This window comes from Eumetopias jubatus, unplaced genomic scaffold (genome assembly GCF_037043125.1).
Source record: "Eumetopias jubatus isolate StellerSeaLion01/CBP00866 unplaced genomic scaffold, mEumJub1_p1.0 scaffold_6, whole genome shotgun sequence".
Taxonomy (NCBI): Eukaryota; Metazoa; Chordata; class Mammalia; order Carnivora; family Otariidae; genus Eumetopias; species Eumetopias jubatus.
This window is the reverse complement of record NW_028274812.1, coordinates 45,782,535-45,788,534: the sequence shown is the minus strand read 5'-3', so window position 1 is coordinate 45,788,534 and position 6,000 is coordinate 45,782,535. Positions and strand designations below refer to the sequence as shown.

Sequence of the window (6,000 nt, the reverse complement as noted above, 5' to 3'; positions counted from 1 at the left end):
TCTTTAAAAAATAACAGAAGTTGTGGAAGGTAACTAGGGTCCTCCTTTGGTTCTGATGTAAATGAGCTATGTAAATATGGAAGGTTATGTCCACTTTGTTCTCCACAGTCTCCTCCAGCACTAAAATTCTATCACTCTGTTTATCTGGGAATTTTTGAAACTCCTCTGTATTGGGACAGAATAGTGCTCACTTCGGCAGCACATATACTAAAATTGTATTGGGACAGAATAGTTAAATCAACACTTTACACCATGCTCAGAATTATTTTATTAGTTTTTGGGGATTATACCACAGTAAACACTCTCCATAAGATTTTCAGTTAACAGAAGGATCAAAGAGTATATAAACTTAAAGCATTACACCATCAGAAAGAAAATAGTTGTTTATATACATTAACACCAGAAAACTTTCTTTTTACTAGATTCTGGAAGCCCTTTCTACATCAAACTCCTTCAGAGTATGACATACACAGTTTATATTCTAAATCACATAATCATGATCTTCCACTACAGCTTTCTAGCAAAGGATTAAAGTATTCTTTGTCTTCTCTACATGGCCTCAAAGGGCTTTATAGCAACTGTGTGAACATTTGAAGGGTAGTTCACATCCCTGATATTTCATTGTATACTATCCATTTCCAATTAAATAAATCAAATTCCCATTTGTGTGTCTGCGTATGTGTGTGTTTGTGTGTATGTGTGTTTGCCCAGAATATTCTTTTGTTCCACAGCCAGTTAGACAAGGCTTTTCCATTAGGAATACTGTACTTCCCCCCCTTATGCTAATGGATTTATGTAATTTTAAGACATATAATTAAAATAAATTATATGCTAATACTACCTTATATTTTGTTACCAAATGTTTTTGGCTACTACATCAAATGCTGTGGCTTGGCATATATAGACTTGCTCCTTTCTTAACTTCGACTTTGTCAGCTCCCCCATCCCTCCACCACAATCTTAGCTGCCTCCTTTCTAGAAGACAATCTCAATGTTTAAATGTGTTTTACTCAGCTTTCTTTATGTTTCCAAAAGCTGAATTGCAGAATCATTATTACATTTATCTTCTTTGTCTCCTTTCTCTGTTCTCAATCTCCAATTCCATTAAAAAAATTCAAATGCAGGATTGTAGTAAGAAACAACAATGTGAATTTCCAAAGTGCTTTCTGCATTTTGTTTAGCACAAACGAAAATCACATTAACCTTAAACCTTTGAAATATCACAACCAAAGGCCTTCCAAATGCAAGACTAGGTAGTTATTTGCTACCTCAAAATATTAAGTATAGCATTATAATGTTAGCTTCTAAATAAATCTACCAAAATTTAGCCCTGGTCACTAAAGAACAGATAACGGCAGGCTGTCCTCAGCTATATAGCTACACAACAAGCTCCTTTACCTGTGGGGCACACATCTATAAATGGGACTAGTGAACCAAAGAGCAATGAATGGTGTTTCCAGAGAGGGAAATTATACCATTCCCAAACGGAATTATTTTTCTGAACTAACCACCAGGTACAATTAAACTTCTTCAATCTCAGTACACCAGACCTTAGACAGAAATGGATTTCAAGTGTTGTTTCCTCTGCTGCCTCTCTGTGGCCAAAGTAAGTATCTGCACCCATCTGTAATAGTGGTTAATAGTAAAAATGGTATGTGGTGTTTACTGCATGCCAGCTACTTTACCAAATTTATCCCATTTGCTCTTTGCAACAAACTGGTAAACAGAATCATATATTCTGATATGACTTGCTGAAATGGCCTAAATAACAGAGAGAATGTGAAGCAATTTTGTGTATGTAAAGTTCTACACATATGAAATGCTTTCTGACATATTATGAGATAACTGGTGAACCATGGAACCATTCATAATTAGAATCCAAACCTATCTTACCCCAATAAAATAAGTTCCCCCATTTTACTGATGAAGCAACTGAGATACAGAGAAGTCCAGCAATTTGCCAAAGGACACAGATTGTAATGATAGAGCTCGAATCTGGCCCGAGTGGTCTGACTTCTGATCCTGCACTCATTAGCACTGTGCTGGAATATAGCAATAGCAGACAGCTTATCAACCTTCCAGGGCCTTGCAGGTGTCAGGAGGATTCTACTCCTACGTCTGACACTGAATAACTAAAACACCCTGAGCTCTGACAATAAGGTGCTCTATCACATCTGAGTCCCTCTTTCCACCTCCACTGTCCGTGCAGATAGAAGGGCTCAGCTTCAAGGCACTGTGCTTAACAACGTGAGATGTGCACTCTCACTGGGGCATCACTCTGGATCTGAGCTGCCCTACAGCCAGTGGCACCGATTCTGTTAGCCGCAGACTCACTGTAAGCTTCCCAGGAGACTCAGGGATTCTTTCTATGCAGGGAATGGGCAGGACACCGCTATAATCTGCTGATTCGTTTCTGGTAGGTGATAGTTACAAAGGGTCAAAAATGGAGGTCAGGGAAACATCTCTCATCATTCATATGGTTTTGTGTAAGTCAGTCTCTCTGGGACTTTAATGTTCCCTTTCATGAGATAGGAGAGGGTGCCAAATTGTGGAAGTGATTAAACTATATCAAGTCAGATCTCTCTGAAAAGCCATTATGGGGCGAACTATTTTGAAGAATTATCTATAAAAACTGCATGCACACGGAGATACACTCATATGCCTCAGAGTTTACACACTGTGGTAGACTAAATAGGGGCCTCCCCAAAGATGTTGATGTTGTAATCCTGGAATTTGTGGACCTTACTCTATGCTTTACATAGAAAAAGAGACATTGCAGATGTGATCAGAGTAAAGATTTTGAAATGGGGATATTATCTCAGATTATCCTGGGGGGGGGGCCCAATGCAATCATAAGGTTCCTTATAAGAGGGGCATAGGAGGAATCACAGTCAGAGAGAAGGCAAAGTAGGAACCCAAAAGGAGTGTCAAGGAGCATCAGAGTGACACCTGAGAAATTAGCCATTGCTGGCTTTGTCATAAGCCAAGGGAAGGCAGACAGCCTCTAGAGGTTGCAAAACACAAGTAAATGGATTTTTCCCCTAGAGCCTCCAGAAGGAACACAACCCTGATAATACCCTGACTTTAGCCTAGTGAGACCTGTGTAACTGGTGTCAGAACAGTCAGAAATATATACTGTTCTTATAGTTACCGAACCATAATAAATTTGCACTGTGTAAAGTCACTAAGCTTCTGGTAATTTGTTTCAGGGGCAGTATGAAACTAATACACATACCAACACATTTCAGGAAATTTATGAACCCACAAGCTGGTCATGAATGACATGTCCTGGGTTAGGGTCTCTTCAAGGTAATTTCTAGCACTAGCATCCTATGATTCTATATGCACTGATGCTCTGCCCCGGGCAAAATTTGCTCCTGGTAAATAATCTATAATAGAATATTTTATAAATATATATAATATAATGCGTTCTAATTGAAGGTATTCTAAAGTGCAAAAAGAACAGCTGGATATATATTTTTTAGGTATCGATAGATGTTTCAGTCTAAACTACAAATAAAAAACATTTCAACATATTTTTCTTCTCTAGTTGCTACTGAGTGACATCAACAGAACTATATACGTAAATTGTTTCACAACGTGGACATAGCCAGCATCTGAAATATGAGAAAACAAATGCTAAAAGGGAAAAAATAAAGCTAATCTGGACCTATGTGGTGCTTTTTGATTACGTAAATCTTATAGATCAAGAAAAATCAGCTTATTAGTTTATGCTTACCATTCTTTCACTTTGAGGTAGCTTGACTTTGAGAAAGCTGCCTACAAAATAAGCATCTTTACTCCAATAATGATTTTATAGATCCTATGAGGTCCTATCAGACCAGAGAAAGGTCTGTATTTTGTGGGGATGATAAAGCGAAAGACAAAACCATCCAAGTGGTGGAGCGAGAATAGTAAAATTCGGTATGCAATTCACTACTACTTGCCATCAGGGTGCCGGGCACTTTGAGTTCCTTCTTGGAAATTTTCTGGAACCCACTCGCGTGGGGCTCTCGGAGCCGGACCTCACCGCATGGACCCAGGTCTTTCCTTCCTGGAGTGTGGCGAGCCTGGGGTATTCCCCGACTATGTCTACAGCACCCAACGCAGGGTGGTGGCGGGTCCCTTACTCAATGTGCTGCACCTCTGGCACCCAGGGTGGGTACCAGCGCACTACCTCCGATCAGGTAGACCATTGGGGTGGCGCGTCAAGTCCTCTGTGGCTTACAACTGGCCCTTCAGATCGCTGTCCTCCCCAGCCCCTGATCACATGGTGACTTTGCGCTCTCCCGGACTAGTCAAGCGTATTCCTTGCTGGCGAATGCAACTGCTGGACTGGATTCACCCACCTGGAAGGTAGGGTGCCGCTGACACTGAAAGAGATCCCATTTTAGGGATGCGGTGATCCTGGCCTGAAGAAATCAAGACATGGTTGGAAGATAAGTAGTAAGTTTAGCGTGACTAGAAAACAAATGATCACTCACATTTTCCAGCATACTTTGGTTAAGACTTGCATTTGTGGACATCAACAAGAGAGCACATTCTTTGAGAAAATCACTGGAAGCCAGGATTCAGGAGCAACATGATGGATGATGGAACTTAATGAGAATGATATGACCAACATTACCTTAATGGCATTAGGATACTGCAGAAGCAAGAACTGTATTTCAGTAGAAGTTACAAAGAGTCATGGCATTCTGAGTAGTAACAGCACTGCTACTTTTTTTTTTTTTTCCCATGGTGGGAGACAGGCAGCTAGACAGGAACAGTGCATTTTTAATGATAAAGAACATGAAGAGATGGTGCATGGACACTACAGAGAATCTTCATGCTCACTGATTAAACAATAAACAAATGCATACGTGTCTCTATTTTAAATCTTCATCAGTAAATCACCATATCTTACTTGGCCCATGAATTTTTAAAATACATCTTTTAATAAAATTGCTTATATAGACAGGCACCCCACAAAACATGTTTGCCCAGGAAGCTACGCACCATTAGGGGCATCCCTGACTCAACCCTTCACTTTATTTTCTCACAAGAAGCCAAAAAATGATTTGACTTAAATGTTATTTAACTCTCAAGTTCATTTTCCTTCTACATTTTAAGTAATTTATATTGTATTTCACTAGCCCTATCTTCTTCTGTATTTCTTCTCCTTTATTTTCTCTCCTCCTTCTCTATCTAGTACCTTTCAAATCCAAATCAAAGGTGTGTGTGTGTGTGAGAGAGAGAGAGAAAGGGGGGAGAGTAATATTAATAAATAACTCTAGTACAATTTTAACATGCCATGAGAAAAATAAAATTAGGTAAAGAGGATAGGGCATACTGAGAAGAGTAGCTGTAATTTTAAGCAGGGTAATCGGGGTAGCCTCATCGAGAAAGTTACATTTGAGGAAAGACTTGAAGGAGGTGAGTGAGTAAGCCATGTAGGTATGGGAGGAAGAGCATGCCAAGCAGAGGGAAAGCAAGCGCAGACTTCAGGAAGAGTACCTGCATCGCATGCTGGAGGAACTGTGTTATTGTGGCAGGAGCAGAGAATAGGTGGCAGAGCAGAAGGAGATAAGGTCAGAGAGGTAACAAGATGTGCAGGTGAGGGCTGCGGAGCCAGATGGGCCTTTAATTTGAGAGGGGCGGTTGGTTGAGTAGAGCGACATGACCTGATTTATATTGTAGCAGGATCACTCTGACTGCTATGTTGAGTCAGAGCAGATTGTAAATGAGGGCGGAAGCAGGGAGGTCAGTTAGGCTAGAAGTGATACTGAGATCACTACCCTTCAAGGGAACTCTCCAGAGTATACAAAATTAGAATTTCATATGGCTATTTGTATTTGTGACTAGTGATGAGTTTTGGGACACTTGAGTAAATGAAACATTAGCCACATGAACTAAGAGAATTAAGATTAACCTTTAAATAGGGAATCTGAAATTCTGTGCATCTGAGAGTAGTGAGATTGCTTAGAAAATTCATAGGCACAGACAAGTAAAAATAAACAC

The 6,000-nt window shown here is 40.0% G+C and overlaps 1 long non-coding RNA gene across 1 annotated transcript in view; it reads right to left on the bottom strand.

Moving 5' to 3' along the window:
* Positions 1 to 253: 253 nt before the first annotated feature.
* Positions 254 to 6,000, bottom strand: part of LOC114219542 (uncharacterized) — an 8,518-nt gene continuing 2,771 nt past the window's right edge. Inside the window, exon 2 of the long non-coding RNA XR_015768312.1 lies at positions 254 to 4,598. This is a non-coding gene — a long non-coding RNA (uncharacterized LOC114219542). The remainder of the gene's footprint in view (positions 4,599 to 6,000) is intronic.